At 45.2% G+C, this 23,412-nt stretch overlaps 1 protein-coding gene and 2 non-coding genes across 3 annotated transcripts in view; all 3 read left to right on the forward strand.

Moving 5' to 3' along the window:
- Positions 1–23,412, forward strand: part of LOC126195714 (uncharacterized) — a 586,112-nt gene that overhangs the window by 98,739 nt on the left and 463,961 nt on the right. The gene's annotated exons all lie outside the window — the stretch shown is intronic.
- On the forward strand, positions 204–278 carry Trnat-ugu (transfer RNA threonine (anticodon UGU)). Its single transcript has one exon. It is a non-coding gene; the product is annotated as a tRNA-Thr (tRNA).
- Trnat-ugu (transfer RNA threonine (anticodon UGU)) lies at positions 1,088–1,162 on the forward strand. Its single transcript has one exon. It is a non-coding gene; the product is annotated as a tRNA-Thr (tRNA).

Here is a 23,412-nt window from a genome sequence, read left to right on the forward strand (position 1 = left end):
CGGCCTTTGACCTTCTTGTGCGAACGCACACGCTATGCCCGAACTCGTACGCTACTTGGTAGATTAATCTGCCACGAGTAATGAGTATGATGGGCAAACATCTATTAGGCGCACTACGAATGTAGTGTTGTGGACATGTTGGGAATGTGGATCTTACGGGGAGCGTGCAAGGGATAAGTCCCTGCAGACGCACTATCCTCTGTGCCCGCGGTGGCTCAGATGGATAGAGCGTCTGCCATGTAAGCAGGAGATCCCGGGTTCGAGTCCCGGTTGGGGCACACATTTTCAACATGTCCCGAATGAAGTGTATCAACGCCTGCTTGCAGCTAGGGTCTCTATTTAATTATCATTTCATTTCGAGCAAAGCTGCATGGTCATCGACGGTAACTGTTCTTTCGGGAACAGATACTACCGTCATATATAGTTAAAAAACATGGGTTCCCGACCTTTGACCATCTTATGCGAACGCACACGCTATGCCCGAACTCGTACGGGACTTGGTAGATTAATCTGCCACGAGTAATGAGTATGATGGGCAAACATCTATTAGGCACACTACGAATGTAGTGTTGTGGACATGTTGGGAATGTGGATCTTACGGGGAGCGTGCAAGGGATAAGTCCCTGCAGACGCACTATCCTCTGTGCCCGCGGTGGCTCCGATGGATAGAGCGTCTGCCATGTAAGCAGGAGATCCCGGGTTCGAGTCCCGGTTGGGGCACACATTTTCAACATGTCCCGAATGAAGTGTATCAACGCCTGCTTGCAGCTTGGGTGTCTATTTAATTATCATTTCATTTCGAGCAAAGCTGCATGGTCATCGACGGTAACTGTTCTTTCGGGAACAGATACTACCGTCATATATAGTTAAAAAACATGGGTTCCCTTCCTTTGACCTTCTTGTGCGAACGCACACGCTATGCCCGAACTCGTACGCTACTTGGTAGATTAATCTGCCACGAGTAATGAGTATGATGGGCAAACATCTATTAGGCACACTACGAATGTAGTGTTGTGGACATGTTGGGAATGTGGATCTCACGGGGAGCGTGCAAGGGATAACTCCCTGCAGACGCACTATCCTCTGTGCCCGCGGTGGCTCAGATGGATAGAGCGTCTGCCATGTAAGCAGGAGATCCCGGGTTCGAGTCCCGGTTGGGGCACACATTTTCAACATGTCCCGAATGAAGTGTATCAACGCCTGCTTGCAGCTAGGGTGTCTATTTAATTATCATTTCATGTACAGTTACTTTTAAATCACCCTGCGTAAAGAATTTTAATCATTTATGCGTTAATGAAAAAGAAAGGTGACATCTGAGGTTTCCGAGTACATGGTCACCTTACACCAGCTGAGGCGAAACTCCTCTCGAAACGCCGCACTAAGCATTGGGTTCGTGCGGAGAGGCGCCTTAGCTTGGTACAAAAAAGGGGCTCTAAGCACTATGGGACTTAACATCTGAGGTCATTAGTCCCCTAGACCTAGAGCTACTTAAACCTAACTAACCTAAGGACATCACACACAACCATGCCCCAGGCAGGATTCGAACCTGTCACCGTAGCAGCAACCCGGTTCCGGACTGAAGCGCCTAGAACGGCTCGGCCAAAGGGGCGGCCGAGCTTGCTGCCCTGCGACCGTTTCTCTTCTTTCTGTCGAGGTAATTTGTGGCGCCTCCCCTCTGTGTGGTACAGCCAGTTGGTTGCACGCGCTGTTTTGTGGCTTCGCTGCGTGATCGGGCCTGGCATTGCGCCGCTTGCGTCACTGCTCCAGTATTACTGGTAAGTGCAGAGGTTGGACAAAAATATGGAAACACTAAAAACACTACACATTACAGTGCCTAGTCCGGTGCAGGAAACCCGTCGACGTTCAAAACAGCTTCCATTCGTCTCAGAATGGACAAATATAAGATTTCAAGTGACTCTTGTACCCTGCTTCTTGCAAAACAGAGGTAAGTTCAGGTAACGCTGATAGAGGTGGATAGCGACCACTAATTTCTGTCTCCAAAGTGGGCCACGAAGGCTCAATAACATTCAGATCTGGTGACTGTGGTGTCCAGCAGAGATGAGACAATTCATCCCAGTGTTTACATAAACATGTCTGGACGGTTCGGGCTGTGTGAACAGGGCCCCTGTCATCTTGGAACACATCCCCCTTGCGGAACATACATTGTGTCATGAGATGGACTTGATCAGCCATAATTGTCACATAATCCCTGAACAGTAGTTCCACCTTGCCTAAATCGTCACCACACTCTCCCACTTTTGGAACGTAAACTCGCCCGGATGTTGGAAACAATGTGAAATAAGACTCATCCTGCCAACTGAGTCTCTTACATTGCTCCATAATCCTGGTTTTATGGCTTTGGCACCATGTTTTCCTGTTAATGGCATTTGCACCGTTGATGAGAGGTTTAGGAATTCCAGCTCGTGCTGCAGTTCCATGGTTACGGACTCCCTTCGTATTGTTTTGGTTCAAATGGCTCTGAGCACTATTGGACGTAACGTCTGAGGTCATCAGTCCCGTAGAACTTAGAGCTACTTAAACCTAACTAACCTAAGGACATCACACACATCCATGCCCGAGGCAGGATTCGAACCTGCGACCGTAGCGGTCGCGCGGTTCCAGACTGAAGCGCCTAGAACCACCCGGCCACACCGGCATTGTTTTGGTGCTGACAGGGTTCGCGAGTGAGACATTGAAACTTCGCCTTTGAATGAAAAGAATGACTGTGCTGGGAAACTTCTACGTTATTTGATACTGAAACAGCTGAGTAAAACTTATTCTGATCATTACTAAACTGACCCACAATATTTTAGCGCAACGAAATCTGACTTTCAATAATCCCTACAAAAGAATACCTCTGACTGACAAGAACCTATACCCTTCATGAATCACTTACCTCACAAAAATCTTCGTAACTGGAACTACTCAATACAGCGAGCGCCAATACTGCCAGCTAAATAAAAGATTCTAAATACTGAAGCCACTAACTACTCTCAGGCATATAGTTAGCAAATGAAAGATTTAGATATAGAACAAACAACCTATTTACATTAATAGTGTTCATAAGTCATTATATATATATATATATATATATATATACACTCCTGGAAATGGAAAAAAGAACACATTGACACCGGTGTGTCAGACCCACCATACTTGCTCCGGACACTGCGAGAGGGCTGTACAAGCAATGATCACACGCACGGCACAGCGGACACACCAGGAACCGCGGTATTGGCCGTCGAATGGCGCTAGCTGCGCAGCATTTGTGCACCGCCGCCGTCAGTGTCAGCCAGTTTGCCGTGGCATACGGAGCTCCATCGCAGTCTTTAACACTGGTAGCATGCCGCGACAGCGTGGACGTGAACCGTATGTGCAGTTGACGGACTTTGAGCGAGGGCGTATAGTGGGCATGCGGGAGGCCGGGTGGACGTACCGCCGAATTGCTCAACACGTGGGGCGTGAGGTCTCCACAGTACATCGATGTTGTCGCCAGTGGTCGGCGGAAGGTGCACGTGCCCGTCGACCTGGGACCGGACCGCAGCGACGCACGGATGCACGCCAAGACCGTAGGATCCTACGCAGTGCCGTAGGGGACCGCACCGCCACTTCCCAGCAAATTAGGGACACTGTTGCTCCTGGGGTATCGGCGAGGACCATTCGCAACCGTCTCCATGAAGCTGGGCTACGGTCCCGCACACCGTTAGGCCGTCTTCCGCTCACGCCCCAACATCGTGCAGCCCGCCTCCAGTGGTGTCGCGACAGGCGTGAATGGAGAGACGAATGGAGACGTGTCGTCTTCAGCGATGAGAGTCGCTTCTGCCTTGGTGCCAATGATGGTCGTATGCGTGTTTGGCGCCGTGCAGGTGAGCGCCACAATCAGGACTGCATACGACCGAGGCACACAGGGCCAACACCCGGCATCATGGTGTGGGGAGCGATCTCCTACACTGGCCGTAAACCACTGGTGATCGTCGAGGGGACATTGAATAGTGCACGGTACATCCAAACCGTCATCGAACCCATCGTTCTACCATTCCTAGACCGGCAAGGGAACTTGCTGTTCCAACAGGACAATGCACGTCCGCATGTATCCCGTGCCACCCAACGTGCTCTAGAAGGTGTAAGTCAACTACCCTGGCCAGCAAGATCTCCGGATCTGTCCCCCATTGAGCATGTTTGGGACTGGATGAAGCGTCGTCTCACGCGGTCTGCACGTCCAGCACGAACGCTGGTCCAACTGAGGCGCCAGGTGGAAATGGCATGGCAAGCCGTTCCACAGGACTACATCCAGCATCTCTACGATCGTCTCCATGGGAGAATAGCAGCCTGCATTGCTGCGAAAGGTGGATATACACTGTACTAGTGCCGACATTGTGCATGCTCTGTTGCCTGTGTCTATGTGCCTGTGGTTCTGTCAGTGTGATCATGTGATGTATCTGACCCCAGGAATGTGTCAATAAAGTTTCCCCTTCCTGGGACAATGAATTCACGGTGTTCTTATTTCAATTTCCAGGAGTGTATATATATATATATATATATATATATATATATATATATATATATATATATATATATATATATATTCGTGACATCCAGTTTATTGGGGAGGGGGGGGGGTATCGGAGATTTTAGTATACTCCTAGACACTTCGCTTTTAAAGCTGCTTCTTGTAACATTGCCCCTTCACAGGATAGTTTCCGTCTCCTTCACGCGGCGTCTCTCAGTTCCATTTTTCAGCTTCTTCGTGATGAGTCAGACAAACCCGTCATGCTGTCTTTATTGTATACGTTAAATGCTCTCTCTTCATTCTAATTGGTACGGGTCTCACACTCTTGGGCATTATTCTAGGATGGGTCGCACAAGTGTTTTGTAAGCAGAATCTTTTATGGTATGGCTGCATTTTTCTTTAATCCTACCTATAAACCGCAGTATGTCACCTACTTTAAAAAATAACCTAATTACTCACGACTCCCTCGTGTACCACCATAGACATGACGTAGACCCATCCCGACGTCAAGGTTAAGCACGCTGTTGTCAAATGTGCCTTACGTGAAATGACTCCACCCAGGGGTTTCCAAAAACAGTAATTTTCTTTAGTTGACTTCTGTGTAAAGGAACAACGTGTGCTAGAGTAGTGATATCTAGCTCGCCGGCAAATAAGTGTTGTCGTCATGGTAGCGTTGTAGTTGACAGTCGAATCATACTACGAGACTCATTTGCCTTTGTTCAGTAACAAACTAATTGACTGGTTACTTTTTTCGAATGCAGATAATTTTTAATTGCTGGTTGTTTTTTGTGTTTCGTGTTTCTGCCAGAACGTAAAAATATTCAAGCAAAAAACATGAAATTTCAAATGTAAGATGCAGTAGACGAAAATGCAGGAAGTGTGACGGTAGTTACTTGAATTTAGTTTTACGTCTACTGTTGTTGGAAATGAACGAAGAAAGTGTGTCATTAGTTTCAAAGTCCTAGCTGCTGGATGCATACTTCCTAATAAAATGAAATGAGAATTGGAGCGAAATCACGGTAATTGTTTTAACAATCCACAAAAATATTTTTCCCGCTAGTTAAAATGAACGAAAAAAGAAAAAAAATCACTAAAGAAGCTACGACTCCTACAAAGTTTCTTGTTTCATCTTAAAGTTGCCTGCCTTGCAGTGAAGGAGAAGAAACCTCACACTATAGCGGAACTCGTCGCTTAACCAGTTGTTCTTAACATGATATCGACACCGACGAAAAAAAACACAACAAGAAGGAGTTGCGTGACGTAAGAGAAAGTTGGCCGGCGTGCTTCTAGATCTGAAAGATGATGTCACCTCAAATTTCGCGCCACTCGGATAAGAGTGGCGCTGGTAGCGCCACTTTGAGGATGAAAATCGTGCTTACTTGAAACACACGCTGTAACTATTCTTCTTCTTCTTCTTCTTCTTCTTGCGTTACCGCCTCTGTAGGACACGGGTAGCCCCTTCAAGGACTGCATTTTCCTCTTCTTCTCCCAGGACCTCTTCATTCTTTCTCTTCTTCTTTCCCACTCTTCTTCCGAGATCTGCAGTTTCCGTTTCTCCTGTCGGCTCCACTGGTGACACTCTAATCTTTCCCTGAATTCTTCTCTGTCATTGATCTCCGGCATATTGGTCGGTGTATATTTGTTCCGCCAATTTTCCTTTCCTTTCTATCTTGATCCCCAATTCCAACCAGTCCTTCCTAAGTTCAACAACCCACTTGGTTCCTGTCTTTCCCCTTGTCCTCCCTGTTGTTTCCCACACTCTCTTCGTCATTCTGTCCATACTCATCCTAACTACATGTCCAGCAAACCTTGCCCTTTTGAGTCTGATTTCCCCGGATATTGTTCTCATGTTCCCGCACAATTCTTCCCTGGGTCTTCGCATCCACCTCTCTGCGTCTTTTGGGACCTAGTATTTTTCTCAATATTTTTCTTTCTTCTTTCTCAAGTTGTTTTGCCCCATTTCTTCCTAGTGTCATCGTCTCAGCAGCATATAATACTGCATTCATCACCGTTGCCTTGTAGTGGCTTATCTTTGCCTCTGTGGATTTATTCTCTTTATTGTATATCTCTCTCCTTCTTTATCCTCTCTGTTATTCCCTCCTTGCTCCTGTTCCTTCCTGTTATAAATTCTCCCAGGTATTTAAATTTGTCCACCATATGCACAGTGCCTTCCGGTGTTTCCCAGTCTGCAGTGGTATTTAATGTCTTTGTCTTGTTATAGGCGATCCTCAGTCCTACCTTTCTGGCTACCTTACTTAAGTTGTCGAGTTGCGTCTTTGCGTCTTCTACGGTCTCACTTACTACTGCTATGTCATCTGCAAAGGCTAGGCAGTCCACTTGAGCCCTGTTGTCCTTTTTGTCCCCACATGGGTCTTTGGTATTCCCATTTCCTCGTTTATTGCTCTCCACTGCCTGATCCAGTGCTATATTGAACAACAATGGTGACAATTCATCTCCCTGTTTAACACCAGTCTTGATCTCAAATTCTTCTGACAGTGCTCCTCTGAATCTTATCCTTGCTTTTGTGTCTGTCAGAATTTCTTTTATGAGTTCTTGTGTAGTTCCATCAAGTCCTCTGTTCTTCAGGATCCTAACAAGAGTCTGTCTGTCGATGGAGTGATATGCTTTTGTGAAGTCCACGAAGGCCCTATGTTGCTTCGGGATAAATATCTGTTCTATACAACCTCTTCCCTTCCTGAATTCCGCTTGGTAGTCGCCAACTGTACTTTCTACCTGTTCTTCTACTCTCTTGAGCAATAGTTTTGACAGCACCTTGTATCCGACCTGTAGTAGCGATATTCATCTGTAGTTGTTTGCATCTCTCTTGTCCCCCTTCTTATGTATTGGTACTACAATTGTATTCTTCCATCCTTGTGGAAACTTCTTTGTTCTCCAGATCTGGTGAATTATGTTGGTCATGTAACGGTTGTGAGCATTAGTTACCTTTGAGACTGGGCGGGATGAGTTTGTGTTGGTTAAGAAACCCTCTAAGGCGACAAAATCACTGGTATGAACACCTCACCGACTTTGAAATGGGTCATGTAATAGGGCTATGAGAAGCTGGATGCCCTTCTGAGATACTGGAGGAAGACTTAAGAGGAATGTAGCCACTGAACATGATTCCTGGCAGCGGTGGTCATGAGAATGTGTAGTGGACTGACAAGGCAGCCAGTCCACAGTGACGAGTAGCCGAAAGGGCACACGCCGACTGGCGCGAAGTCTGGAAGAGGATTCGTAATGAATGCAATAAAGAAAAGAACGTAGCTACTAGAACACTTAACTTTTATATCGTCCTTTGGTATACAGCATTCTTGATGATACAAGTGAGACTATCTTGAGATACATGCAATGGTACAAATGGCGCCTTGCTAGGTCGTAGCCATTAACTTAGCTGAAGGCTATTCTAACTGTCTCTCGGCAAATGAGAGAAAGGCTTCGTCAGTGTAGTCGCTAGCAACGTCGTCGTACAACTGGGGCGAGTGCTAGTACGTCTCTCGAGACCTGCCTTGTGGTGGCGCTCGGTCTGCGATCCTGACAGTGGCGACACGCGGGTCCGACATGTACTAATGGACCGCGGCCGATTTAAGCTACCACCTAGCAAGTGTGGTGTCTGGCGGTGACACCACAGAATGTACTGTCGCAAGAAGATCGGGCTCCAGACGGTCACGTGGCACTACCAAGAGGGAAGGCCATCGTGTTCGGCGAACGGCTGTCGCGCAACGTACTGCATCTGCAGAAGCAATCTGAGCAGCAGTCGGCACCACAGTGACACAACGAACTGTTAGAAATCGGTTACTTCAAGGACAGCTCAGAGCCAGACTCCCCGTAGCATGCATTCTACCGACCCCACACCACCGCCGCTTGTGACTTCAGACGTGTCAAGCGAGAGCTCATTGGAGGGCAGGGTGGAGAAAAGACTCAGTTTGGTGGAGAAAAAAATCAGTGAATCGCGGCTATAGCTGCAATGATAAATGGTAATACAAAATGAAATGTAAAAAATCGATTTAAAGTTGCGTTATCTACAGCTAATGCCCTCTATACTTTGGTATTATACACCCTGTTTTAACTTATTTCCATCTCACCACGTTGATTTAAATTACTGGCGTTACTGAGCTGCTGTTCTGCCTGATCGTCATCGGCGCAAGTAGTGCGTATCGATGTATCCCCTCTGATAGGGGTCTTTGCGCGGCTGCTATTACTTCACGGTTGTCATCTGTCGTGGAGTGAGTGGGAACGTGCGAGAAGGAGAGTTCACGGTGGCAGTTCGGGTCGTGAGTTGGGCCCTGGCAGTCAGTTGCAATGCGTCTGGAGCGCAGCCCGGGCCAGCCAGTCGCCGGCTTGCAGGATCAGTGAGCCCTGCGTGAACATCGGTCGCCCGACCGTTGCCGCCACGCATCACTTAAGCCGGACCTGACTTTCGGTAGTTTGTTGGTCGGTCTGTTGGTCCGAGGACATCTCCGTGCGGCGTAGTCGACTGGGCCACTGGCGGTCTCTGCGCCGTGTCGGAGTCTGTATGGAGCTGTCCGATCGGTACGAGCATCGTCGCTCGCCGACCCAGGACGTGAAGGTTAAGTGGTTTTGAGCATTACGTTGTTGGTTCCGGCGTTGCTGTTGTGGAGGTTTCCTGTGAGCAACAACGAGTGAAGTGTTCGAGGTAGCCGGCGTCAGGTGGAATTGAACAAATTAATTTATCCATAGTCAAGTGCACCAGCTGAATTTTCTGCCTTGTGGCCGTTAATGTTCTGGTTACCTGCCCTGGCCACTAACGTAAATCCAGGCAGTGTTCATTTTGGGTGTAATTTACCGTATTATCTTGTTTCGTAGTTAAGTGAACCAGTGGAATTTTCTGCCTTATGGCCGTTAGTGTTCTGGTTACCTGCCCTCGCCGCTAACGTAGTTTTTAGGCCGTGTCTTTTCCTCACCTGTTGTTGCTGCACAACATGGTGTGTAGTTTTGTCAGCTCAGTTCACGTACAGGTTTTTTTTCGGAATAATGATACTTGTAATTTTTTTTGGGGTGGGGGGAGGGGGGGATGGGGGGGGGGCTTTAATTCTCGTGTACTCGGTTGCGGCAAGCAAGCCGTTGGTCCGTGACTGTCCCTTGGTTGGGCTCGCATGAATTAAGTATAGTTGGACTATCCACCTGTCTCGCCTAAGTGATCGAGGGAAGACCGATCCACTGGAGACTCATGAGTGCCGTTCTCTTAATTTTTCTTTTGGCAGTCTTAATGTTGTTGTCATTTAACTGTATTTTATATTTTTAAATTGGCAAGGTTAGTTGTGGGTCTTCAGCCCTGGAAACATGTTCTCACAGTTTCCTTCAAGTCCAAAAATTATCGCCTTCTGCTCTTGAAAGGTTATTGTAATTTCCTCTGAAAGAATTTACAAGTTATTCTGGGCCTTCCGCCGTTGGTGTTGCAAAAAGGAAATTTTTAAACTTAATGTATTGTTTTACCGATTGTTGCAATATACATTTCCTTAATTTGCAGAATTTAACTTTGCGGCCTTCAGCCATGTTATTGCGTTTGTTTATCTCCTTCTGTGCACCTTGTGGGCCATCAGCCCTGTTAGCATCTTAAAACATTGTGGCCTTCTACCTTCAGTAATCATCATGGTATATTTGGAATTTTGAAGATTTAATCCGGCGGCCTTCAGCCGCTCCGCATGCTGATCTCATATACGTATACCATTTATCTTATTTGTAAATTTAACTGTGTCTCATGTCCTTACAAATCTTTACAAAATTGAACTTATTCTAAAGCATCTGTTTGGAGGCCTTCAGCCGCGAAGCAAATTTAATTCTTTCAAAAGTGTATTTGTGAACTAAATGATAATAAATTACAATTGTGAAATGAATCCGACTGCAACTCCCTTGGTCTTTTCCACAATCCTAAATACCTGTTAGCTCTACCTGATATAGCGGGCGTTTCAATACTCATTGAACTAAATCTGTTTCTAAATATGGAATTGCTTATGACAGGCTTTCCCGGCCGATGTGGCCGAGCGGTTCTAGCCGCTACAGTCTGGAACTACAGACAACACGAGCCGTGTACCTCCTTCCTGGTGGAATGACTGGAACTGATCAGCTGTCGAACCCCCTCCGTCTAATAGGTGCTACTCATGCATGGTTGTTTACATCTTTGGGCAGGTTTAGTGATATCTCTGAACAGTCAAAGGGATTGTATCTGTGATACAGTATCCACAGTCAACGTCTATCTTCAGGAGTTCTGGGAACTGGGGTGATGAAAAACTTTTTTTGATGTGTATATTAATAGTGTGCATCAGTAGTAATTCATTTCTTCTCGGGAGATTTTCTTTGCGTTTACATTTGAAATTGTCTTAAGAAGCTCCAGCAAAACAATCAGAGGTATTAATGTAATAAAAACCGTCTGCCTCTTCTTTACCAATCCATCTTCCCTCCCCACATCTCCTTCCTTTGTGGGTGGCGGAGAGAATGTGAGTGCTCTTCAGCAGCGCAGGTTTTTAGGATGCAATGTGGTTAAAAACAGTCACTGAAAATTGAAAGACCTACAGATGATATTTCTGGAAAAGTAGCTTCCATGTGGCGATAATGATTTCCATGGACATTGTGCGTCTTTATTGTGCTGGAGAGAGACGTTAGTGCCGGACCGTGTCGCCGAGCGGTTCTAGGCGCTTCAGTCTGGAACCGCGCGACCGCTACGGTCGCAGGTTCGAATCCTGCCTCGGGCATGGATGTGTGTGATGTCCTTAGGTTAGTTAGGTTTAAGTAGTTCTCAGTCTAGGGGACTGATGACTTCAGAAGTTAAGTCCCATAGTGCTCAGAGCCATTTGAACCATTTGAACCATGACAGGTATGTCTGCTGTTATTTCCGATGGAAGCACTTTCTGCCTCGGTGTCAATGATGGCTGAGTGTTGGTTACAAGGAGGCCAGTTGAGGGCCTGCAACCAACCTGTCTGCGTGTTGGTCGCATTGGACCTGCATCTGGATTTATGATCTGGGATGCGATTCCTTTGCGACAGCAGTACCACTCTCTTGGGTATCGCACACACCCTGGTTGCAAATTTATACGTCAGCCTGGTGATTCCACCTGCTGTGCTGCAATTCATTAACAGCATTACAGGGGGCGTTTTCCAGCAGGATAACGCTCGCCCATATACCGCTGTTGTAGCTCGACATGCTCTACAGAGTGTTGAAATGTCTTCGTCTCCTCGATCACCAGTGTCTCTTATCGAGCACATGTGGGACATCATCGGACGACAACTCCAGCGTCATCGACAGTCAGCATTAACCGTCCCTATAATGACCGACCTAGTGCAACGGGCATGGAAGTTCATCGCACAAACTGACATCCGGCACCTGTACGACACAATGCATGCAAGTTTACATACTTGCATTCAACATTCTGGCGGTTACACCAGTTATTACGAGGGTGAGTCAAATGAAAACCTTAAATTTGTAATAACAAATCGAAATTTCGCGCCGTTTTCCTGTAAGTTGGTAAGCGTGCTACAAACAGCGTGCAGAATGGCCTGTAGGTGGCAGCTTAGTGCAGATACACACATACCGTCGCAGTATCAGTATAAAGATGGCCGCCTCACTTGCGACTAGCACAAGGGAAGAACAGCGTTCTGTTATTCGATTTTTGCGTAGTGAAGGTGTGAAACCTATTGAAATTCATCGACGAATGAAGGTTCAGTACGGTGGTGCATGTTTGTCACAGCAGCAAGTCTACGAATGGAGTAGGAAGTTCGCAAATGTTGTGACTTCTGTGGAAGATGCTCGTCCAGGTCAATCACAACGAGTTGTGACTCCACAGAACATTGCAGCAGTTGAAGCCATAGTGAAGGAAAACTGCCGAGTGACACTGAATGACATTGCAGCGAGTTTACAGATTAGTCATGGGTCAGCACACCACATTGTGCATGATGTGCTCCAGTTTCACACAGTGTCTGCAAGATGGGTGCCACGGCAGCTGACTCCTGAAATGAGAGAACGACGTGTCAATGCTTGTGAAGAATTTCTTCGTCGCTTTGAACGAGAAGATGATGGCTTCCTTGCAAGAATAGTTACTGGGGACGAAACTGGGTGCACTTCCACCAACCAAAGAAGTTTCGAACAGAACGATCAGAAGGGAAGGTTATGCTGACTCTCTTTTGGGACGAAAAAAGGCGTCATTTTGGAGCATTACATGCCTAGAGGGACCACTGTCACCACTGCATCATACACAGATCTCCTAAAAAATCATCTGCGGCCTGCAATCAAATCAAAGCGACGTGGATTGCTGTCAGCAGGTGTCCTTTTGCAACATGACAATGCAAGGTTCAAATGGCTCTGAGCACCATGGGACTTAACATCTGAGGTCATCAGTCCCCTAGAACTCATAACTACTTAAACCTAACTAACCTAAGGACATCACACACATCCAAGCCCGAGGCAGGATTCGAACCTGCGACCGTAGCAGTCGCGCGGTTCCGGGCTGAAGCGCCTAGAACCGCTCGGCTACCAAGGCTGGCTACAATGCAAGGCCCCACACGGCCGGTACAACAGTTGCAACAACCACATACCTGCATTTTGAGTGTCTTCCTCACCCACCATACTCACCAGACCTTGCCCCAAGTGATTTCCATATCTTTGGACCACTCAAAGACGCAATGGGAAGAAAGAAGTTCCGTTCTGTTGAAGAGTTACGCCACGCGGTGCATGAGTGGTTGCGCGGACTACCAAAAAAATTTTCTCAAGGAATTTATGCACTTTGTAATCGCTGGACGACTTGCATTGGGCTTGTGGGAGATTATGTTGAAAAGTGATACAGCTTTGTACCACTTCTGCACAATAAATAATACACTCCTGGAAATTGAAATAAGAACACCGTGAATTCATTGTCCCAGGAAGGGGAAACTTTATTGACACATTCCTGGGTTCAGATACATCACATGATCACACTGACAGAACCACAGGCACATAGACACAGGCAACAGAGCATGCACAATGTCGGCACTAGTACAGTGTATATCCACCTTTCGCAGCAATGCAGGCTGCTATTCTCCCATGGAGACGATCGTAGAGATGCTGGATGTAGTCCTGTGGAACGGCTTGCCATGCCATTTCCACCTGGCGCCTCAGTTGGACCAGCGTTCGTGCTGGACGTGCAGACCGCGTGAGACGACGCTTCATCCAGTCCCAAACATGCTCAATGGGGGACAGATCCGGAGATCTTGCTGGCCAGGGTAGTTGACTTACACCTAAGACGGCCTAACGGTGTGCGGGACCGTAGCCCAGCTTCATGGAGACGGTTGCGAATGGTCCTCGCCGATACCCCAGGAGCAACAGTGTCCCTAATTTGCTGGGAAGTGGCGGTGCGGTCCCCTACGGCACTGCGTAGGATCCTACGGTCTTGGCGTGCATCCGTGCGTCGCTGCGGTCCGGTCCCAGGTCGACGGGCACGTGTACCTTCCGCCGACCACTGGCGACAACATCGATGTACTGTGGAGACCTCACGCCCCACGTGTTGAGCAATTCGGCGGTACGTCCACCCGGCCTCCCGCATGCCCACTATACGCCCTCGCTCAAAGTCCGTCAACTGCACATACGGTTCACGTCCACGCTGTCGCGGCATGCTACCAGTGTTAAAGACTGCGATGGAGCTCCGTATGCCACGGCAAACTGGCTGACACTGAAGGCGGCGTTGCACAAATGCTGCGCAGCTAGCGCCATTCGACGGCCAACACCGCGGTTCCTGGTGTGTCCGCTGTGCCGTGCGTGTGATCATTGCTTGTACAGCCCTCTCGCAGTGTCCGGAGCAAGTATGGTGGGTCTGACACACCGGTGTCAATGTGTTCTTTTTTCCATTTCCAGGAGTGTATTTTAAAAAAATATTTAAGGTTTTCATTTGACTTACCCTCGTAATACACGAGCATTTCACATTTGCAATGGCTTATCTTGCCCTTATATTAACCTGTGCTCTTGCAGTGTTAATCACTTAAGTATGTTACCTAGAACAATGTATTCCAGAAATTTCATTACTCTACATTAATTATTTTTTGGTGTTGCTATTTTTTCCGTCAATGTATTTTAAGATAAGTGAATCAGCTGCCAGTCAACTCTGGCAAGTATGTCTTTGTCACACAACATGATTAGTTGTCGAATACTTGATATTATCTGACAACATTAGAGACCACTTGGTTCAGAAACTCAAAGGTAATAGTGGTTTCGCTATTCTGTTTGAGGAAACTACAGACAAAGGATGCGCATCTAATTCGTTACTTGTGGTTTATACATTACAACAAACTTCATGAAGATCTTTTCTGCAGGAAAATAACTCATCGAGCAAGAACAACAGAGCTCTTGGAAATACGCGCTCTCTTATGGAAGAAAACAAAATCATTGGTAAAATTGTATAGGAGTGTGTATAGATGGAGGTCGTTGTATGGCTGGCTGTTACGCAGGATTGCAAGGTCTTTTCCGTAAAGAGATTCCTCATGCTACTAGGACACACTTTTATATTCACCGACAACCAATATATAAAAACGTATGAGTCCTGTCTTTCATGGGGTTCTGCAATCAGTGCTCGAAGTGGTAAACTTCATTAAAAGTCAGCCACTTGAGTAGAGATCTACGATGATATCTCCATAAATAATTGCAGTAACTCGCTTGCTTTCACGTGGGAATGTCTTGAAAAGGGAGCATTCACCCAGGAATGATCTTAACTCTTACCGTGCTCAAGAGAAACATTTGAATTCCGAAAAGTTCCTAGACAATGACTTTGTTTTAGAGCTAGCGTATCTTCGATATTCTTGAAAAACACAATTTACCAAATGTATTCTTTCATGGTAATGAAATCACCATTGTATAATAAGTGTCAGATAAAATTTCAGCCTTCACAAAGAAACTACTGTTTTGGAAGAAAAAGTTGGATGATAAAGATAATCATGTTTTCCTTGTTCTTCGCGTGGTGCCGGCCGCGGTGGCCGTGCGGTTCTGGCGCTGCAGTCCGGAACCGCGGGACTGCTACGGTCGCAGGTTCGAATCCTGCCTGGGGCATGGGTGTGTGTGATGTCCTTAGGTTAGTTAGGTTTAAGTAGTTCTAAGTTCTAGGGGACTTATGACCTAAGATGTTGAGTCCCATAGTGCTCAGAGCCATTTGAACCATTTGAATCTTCGCGTGGTTTTAGAAGACAGTGCGTTTCAGCTAAGTGAAGAACTGAAGTCTATGTTTGTGGCTCATTTAGCTGAACACAGCAATAACTTTGTAGAGGAAGTGGATCAACAGAAATGGGTCAAAGATCCTTTCAGTAGACAGCTTCCATCAACACCTACCACTGAAGAACAAGGGCAATTGAAGTCTGTGTTTGTGGCTAATTTAGCTGAACACAGTAATAACAATCCAGAAGAAGTCGATCAACAGAACTGAATCAAAGATCCTTTCAGTGGACATCTTCCGTCAAAACTCACCACTGACAAACAAGGGCAATTTATTAAGATTTCTTAAGATTACCACTGAGAACGAAACTCATTTCCTCATCTCTGCTTTAGTTTTGGAGCGTGGTGACTCAGGAGTATCCCCAAGTAGGTATCAAGGCCTTATGAGTTTTGATACTTTTACAACATCCTGCTTATGTGAGCTTGGTTTTTCCGCATGGACATTCATCAAAGTGAAATATAGATCGCGAATGAATGTGGGGGGAGAGAGATGCGAGTCGCAACTTCCAATCTTGGGCTGAAATTTCAAAAACTGATGATAAAGAAGAAATTTCATCCTTCCCACTGATTTAGTTGCAAGAATAAGATGTAATAACGTCAAAAGGTGATGAAAATGTGTTATGTCAACAACTGAGAAATAAATAACATTTTTCGAAATTGAACTTTATTTAATCCTCGCTTCAAGTCGGATATCAAGTGCGGAAGGAGCCGGGGATGTTTATGTTGAGAGTAAGGGAGCCATGGACATTTGAAAACCACTAACCTAACCCAGGAATGAAATTACTTTGCCGTGTAAAAAAATGTCCTACCTTGCAATCGCCACCTAAATGTAATACTTGTAACTTACCCCACTCAGTCTCTTCCTGCGACTATTGGATTGGTGCGTAAGTTCGTAGTGCTTTTCCACAAGTTTAATAAACGCAACAGATACACATAACGCAGACTTCTACAACAGTCTGTCAACGCTGGGGTAGCTTTTCGATTCCGCAACTGTAGAAATCACGTGCTTTTGTGGTGAAGAATTCGTTGAGCCATGTTCGGAGTGCATTTTTGTCGTGAAAACAAGTTCATAGAAGGTTGCTCCATAGACAGTGGAAAATGTGAAAAAGTGAGGGGCCTAAGATCAGGTGAATAAGGTGCGTGCGGAATAACCTCCCGACCCAACTCCTACCTAGCGTTTTGTATCAGTCTAGCACAGGGCTTAACAACTGGCCGGTTTTGAGCGCGAGTACTCGCGTCTGCTCAGGCACGTGCTCGCGAGCAGGTGTAAGGTCGCGGAGTAGGGAGGGAGGGGAGGGAGGGGAGGGAGGGGAAATGCGCGCGCACGTTTGAATAGGGCCGCTGCGTGCCTATTGAATTCGCGCCGACTGTGTAACGTTTAAAGTACTAGGATCAGCTCTAACAGTCACTTCACTAGTTAAGAATCATGTCAAGTCGCCGTTGTGTAACCCCAACCATGCTTTCGCAGTTCAACCCCCATTGGTAGGAATTGTATCTGTTTACAGAAAAAGATGGTGTTGCAAAATGTTTAGTATGCCACAAAACGCTGAATTCTTTTAGGAAATTTAATTTGCAGCGACATTATATATCGTCCCACGCGAAAGACTACGGAAGCGAAAATGTGATGGACCAGATCATGCACAGGAAGTTATTAAATTCAAAAGAAAGCTATCCAAAGAAGATCTGGACGACGAAGAAAGATCAACTGAGGCAACTCTCAGAGTGAGTTACAAAATTTGCTTTGCTTTTAGCAAAATCCCTGCGCCCCTTCACTGATGTCGATTTAATAAAAGAATGTTTGGTAGTTGCAGCGGAACATTTGTGACCAGCTCAAGTTGAACAGTTTCGGATTGTGCCATTATCTAACATGACCATTATGCGTCGCATACAGGACATGGCAGACGACGTCCAGAGCCAGCTTGCAAATATCTGTAAAGATTTTATGGCGTGTTCTCTAGCTCTGGACGAAAGTGCTGATATCACTGGAACAGCGCAGCTTGCCATATTTATTAGAGGTGTTAATAGAGATCTTCAGGTGAGGGAGGAGCTCCTCGATGTAGTAGCCATGAAGAACACTACAACCGGAGGTGATATTTTAAGTAGTGTTGAAGAAAGTGTTGAAAATACAGGATTGTCGTGGAATTCTTTAGTTTCAGTGTCTGCAGATGGTAGAAGCATACACTAAGCTAATAAAATTATGTGGCACGTGTACATTCTCCTTTATTTGTTTCATTTGTCGCAGTAATAATTCGTGAGTGATATCCCTGCAGGTAGCCGCGGATTTACATTGACTGGCGGCAGCTGTTGTGTACCCGAAATAACTCTCCCCACTCTCCGCTCTGGTCCGGTAGTGGGGGTAGCGTGCTCGCGCTGCTCCGTGCTCGCGCCTTGCTGCTCACAGCTTGCTCCGCGAGCACATATGTTGTGAAGCCCTGGTCTAGCAGAACGTGGGTGGGTACTATTGTGGAGTATCATCACTTCATGCGGTCTTCTGATCGTTGTTCTTGGACTGCGTCTGCAAGGTGTCTCAGCTGTTGACAGCAAACGTCAGCAGTGATGGTTACATCTGGGGAAAGCAATTCGCCGCACACCACACCGTCACTGTTCTACCAGATCCATAAAATTATCTTTTGTGGATGCGCGCAGATCTTTGTATGAGGAGTTGCTGGTTTGTTCAGGCTCAAACATTCCTTGCTTTTCCGTATGTTAGTAAACTGCAACTTTTCTCGTCGCCAGAAACGATACAGGATGTGTAATGGTCGGTCTTATTTGCGAGTCAATTGGAGACGAGGAAGCAGAGCTGCACACGCGTGGATCAATGCATTTAAATGACCTTCATCAAGCTTTAAGCGATGCTCATCAAACCGCGAAGGTTTTTCTGAACGTGGAGACTCGCTGACTTCAAAATGATCCTCCATAAAACGATATAATCCTTTTCTTGCCTTGCTCTTTCCAATCACATTATCCACATGCACGCCGCAGATGTTTCTGGCTGCCTGCGCTACTGTCGCCCAACTGTCCAACTCAAACAGATGAATATGTCGGAAACTTTCCTATTTCTCCATTTGCCACTCCCTTTTCTTGCGTCCACAGCACCAGTCTCTAAAGGTCAACAGGTAGACTCAAATGTTGTTGTTGTTGTGGTCTTCAGTCCTGAGACTGGTTTGATGCAACTCTCGATGCTACTCTATCCTGTGCAAGCCTCTTCATATACCAGTACCTACTGCAGCCTACATCCTTCTGCATCTGCTTAGTGTATTCATCTCTTGGTCTCCCTCTACGATTTTTACCCTCCATGCTGCCCTCCAGTACTAAATTGGTGATCCCTTGATGCCTCAGAACATGTCCTACCAACCGATCCCTTCTTCTAGTCAAGTTGTGCCACAAACTCCTCTTCTCCCCAATTCTATTCAATACCTCCTCATTAGTTATGTGATCTACCCATCTAATCTTCAGCATTCTTCTGTAGCACCACATTTCGAAAGCTTCTATTCTCTTCTTGTCTAAACTATTTATCGTCCGCGCTCCGTTCACAACACCACACCAGTCCATCGAAGCAATCCTCCTCTAACCCTGATAATATGATTCGCTTTGAGACAACTGTCTTCCAGGTTATCCACATTGTTCAGCAACCCCGTATCCTGCAACACATGGCGCTGGTTGCCCTTTCCCTACTTCACCTGAATGCCACTGCCACAGTCTCATAGAACTATTCCCGTTTCACTTTCTCCCGCAGGTATCTTTGTTTAGTTATAGAACGCGTACTCGCAATACCCAACATCGCACAGCCAAATCCAGTTCTTTTATTCCAATCATCGGACCAACACTTCACATGCTAATTTATTTCATCCTCAATGACAGCTCCCACCTCTATCTCATTTCCTCTTTCATTCTTACAACCCACGTGCATCCACCTGCCAAACAGGAAACTGTCAGTAGGCCTCTCAACATCATGCACACACCAATAAACACAAGCACTAACGTCTCTATCCAGCATAATAACGACGCACAATGTCCACGGAAATCATTATCGCCACATTGAAGCTACTTTTCCAGAAATATCATCTGTAGGTCTTTCAATTTTCAGTGATTCTTTTTAACCACATTGCATCCTAAAAACCTGCACTCGGGTTCGATTCCCGGCGGGGTCAGGGATTTTCTCTGCCTCGTGATGACTTGGTGTTGTGTGATGTCCTTAGGTTAGTTAGGTTCAAGTAGTTCTAAGTTCTAGGGGACTGATGACCATAGATGTTAAGTCCCATAGTGCTCAGAGCCATTTGAACCATTTTTTGAAACCTGCACTGCTTAAGGGGCTCCGGAAAGGCTCAAAATAATGAAAAGTTCAATTTTTACTTTTTTGCGTTTTATGAATCTGCAGACTATTACCTTTTAATAGATATATAATTTATTCAATTCCGAAGACTACAACTATTTTTAATTTTTTTTTGAAATGTGTTCTACATGGGCGTGACCCACTGTGGCGCTGTTAAACTGCTGTCAAATGGTGTTATTATTAACGTCCGTGTTCATCAGGTACATTTTAGTGATGTGAGATAAAGTATGTGTTGTGGCTAACCTGTGATGGTTCAATATATATCGCTGGTGTGATTGTCGATTGTTTCATGTTTATTTACTCTGTCGTTATCTCGAAAATATTCGTAATTAATTCTGTTTCTTGAGTCTCTGTTTTGTTGAAGTATAATAATGAGTAAAAGTAAAGTTATTAGAAATCTTCTGAAGGCTTTTAAGAAAAGGAGAAATGTTGGAAAGCCAAAGGTATGTGTTATTACTGTAAACAATAAAGACGATAACCAAGTGAGTGAACCTAACCTCTCAAGTACACCTGCCCATAGCAGTCAAAGTGGAAAAGAAAATACTTCACAGAAGAAGTTTGGTTCAATGAGTGAAAACTATGAATGTTTTATGGGCTAATCGAATGTGAATAAAATATTTGATATGTCGGTTGTCAAAGGAATTTTTTCAAACTGTGTAAGATGTATTCATTGTAGTGAAGTTGGTCTGGAACTCTCCATAATAAAGCACGTAGGACTTGCTAGTGAAATACAACTGAAATGTGATAAGTGTTCATACATGACCACCTTTTGGAACAGTGTTGCAGTAACTGCAACTGAAGAAAATGGTAGCAAAATCTACGAACACAACAACGGGCGATGCTTGCTTTCGACAAGGAACGCCTTCGGGCTGCAGACAGGGCTGTAAAGAGTCTAGAAATACAAGCAAGAGTAAACAGGAGGAGGAACAAGAGGAAGCTGGAGGAGGAGTTTGCAGAGGATGAACATAATCCATCCAATGGACCTGGAATGCACTAAAAAGTTAATCCAATCTTTGTCGCTCGATTCCCAAAACTTTTATTTTCTCATACTAATTACATGTTTTCTAAGGATCTTCCAAACATACTGTGTAACATTAAATGTTACACAGTACCTTCTGCATAATTTAACACAGCCTTTTTCCAAAAAACTGTATATTTTTGAATATATAAATAAAAAATTGCAAAAAATGTGAATTTTCATTACAATTGAAAAAAAATCATCTTTAATAACTGAACTAAAATTTTGTAAAATCCCTGTGTTAAGTTGTAGCCCATATTCCAATAAATATTCTGTAAAAATTTCAACTTCCTACCTCAAATACTTTGTGAGGAAAGATGTAATTTATAAGCGTTATTTTAACATTGCAAGTATAGGGCGTTCCGGAGCCCCTTAAGAGCACTCCCATTCTCTCCGCCACACACAAGAGAAGGAGGTGTGGGGAGGGAAGATGGATTGGTAAAGAAAAGGCAGACGTTTCTTATTATATTAATACCTCTGATTGTTTTGCTGGAGCTTCTTAAAAGAATTTAAAATGTAAACGCAAAGAAAATCTCTCGAGGAGAAATGAATTACTAGTGATACACACTATTAATACACACATCAAAGAAAGTTTTGCGTCACCCCAGTTCCCAGAACTCTGGAAGATAGACTTTGACTGTGGATATTGTATCACAGACTAAATCCTTTTGACTGTTCAGAGATGTCACTAAACCCGCCCAAAGGTGTAAACAATCATGCATGAGCAGCGACTATTAGACGGAGGGGTTCCGACAGCCGATCAGTTCCAGTCATTCCACCAGGAAGGAGGTACACGCCTCGTGTTGTCTGTAGTTCAACCATGACTACGTTGTGTTGTCAATATCGCGGTTCAATTGCGTCCGCATTGTTACTTTGTGCCAATAAGGGCTCTCAACAAGGGAAGTGTCCAGGCGTCTCGGAGTGAACCAAAGCGATGTTGTTCGGTGATAGAGGAGATACAGAGAGACAGGAACTGACGATGACATGCCTCGCTAGGGCACTATGCAGTGGATGACCGCTACCTACGGATTATGGTTCGGAGGAACACTGACAGCAACGCCACCATGTTGACTAATGCTTTTCGTGCAGCAAAATGGTTCAAATGGCTCTGAGCACAATGGGACTTAACATCTGAGATCATCAGTCCCCTAGAACTTAGAACTACTTAAACCTAACTAACCTAAGGACATCACACACATCAATGTCCGAGGCAGGTACCGAACCTGCGACCGTAGCAGTCACGCGTCCCGGACTGAAGCGCCTAGAACCGCTCGGCCACAACAGCCGGCCTTTCGTGCAGCCACAGGACGTCGTATTACGACTAAAACTGTGCGCAATAGGCTGCATGATGCGCAACTTCACTCTCGACGTCCATGGCGAGGTCCATCTTTGCAACCACGACGCCATGCAGCGTGGTACAGATGGGTCCAACAAAATGCCGAATGGACCCCTCAGGACTGGCATCACGTTCTCTTCAGCGATGAGTGTCGCATATGCCTTCAACCAGAAAATCGTCGGAGGCGTGTTTGGAGATAACCCGGTCAGGCTGAACGCCTTAGATACATCGCAGAAATGCAGGAGAAAGGACCACGAAAGCTTTTGACAACAGCAAGTTGCAGTACAGGGATTTGTCCAGAGATAAGCAAAAAAGTCGGTTTCATATGGATCTATGTGAAGCATTCATTGCAAGCAATATTCCTCCTCACAAACTGACAAACCCTATCCTCAAAGCTTCCTACGCAAATATTGCATAAGTCAAAAGATACTAGATGAATCAACATTGCGTAAAAATTACATACCGAAAATTTACGTAAATGTTATGGAAGAACTGAGGAAAAAAAATACGGTGCATTACTTTCTAGGCAATCCTTGTATCTCATTGGAAAATACTACAATTTTTTGTTAGTTACTTAGTGTATTTTGGAAAGATAAATCATTATTGTTATAGACACAAAATGTTTTTGCAAGTGGTCTGTGTTATAAATGTTTAAATGTTGCACACTCTTTAAGATCAGAAAGTTTAATACATCGTCTATAAATGTGAAAGTAATTGCGTTGGTTCTTGTTAGTAAATTTTTTTTTTTACATGTAGGCCACAGAAATAATATCTATCCACTTTTGTACTCAATATTTTATACACTGAAAGTAATTGAAACTTAAGTCTTTAAAAGTAATCCGGTACAAGTGAAAATAATTAGGTTGTATATGCAAGAAAAACAATCTCGCGACATTAAGCGGCTGTACCTACGTGCGCATAAGTATGAATTAGACACCACAAAAACACAGTTTTAATGCTACAAAATATCCCCCATGACTCAGTAATGTTGTTACGGTTCAATTTCTTTCACTTTTAACACAGCATAAGCTGA

Source organism: Schistocerca nitens, chromosome 7 (assembly GCF_023898315.1).
Source record: "Schistocerca nitens isolate TAMUIC-IGC-003100 chromosome 7, iqSchNite1.1, whole genome shotgun sequence".
NCBI classification, from domain to species: Eukaryota; Metazoa; Arthropoda; class Insecta; order Orthoptera; family Acrididae; genus Schistocerca; species Schistocerca nitens.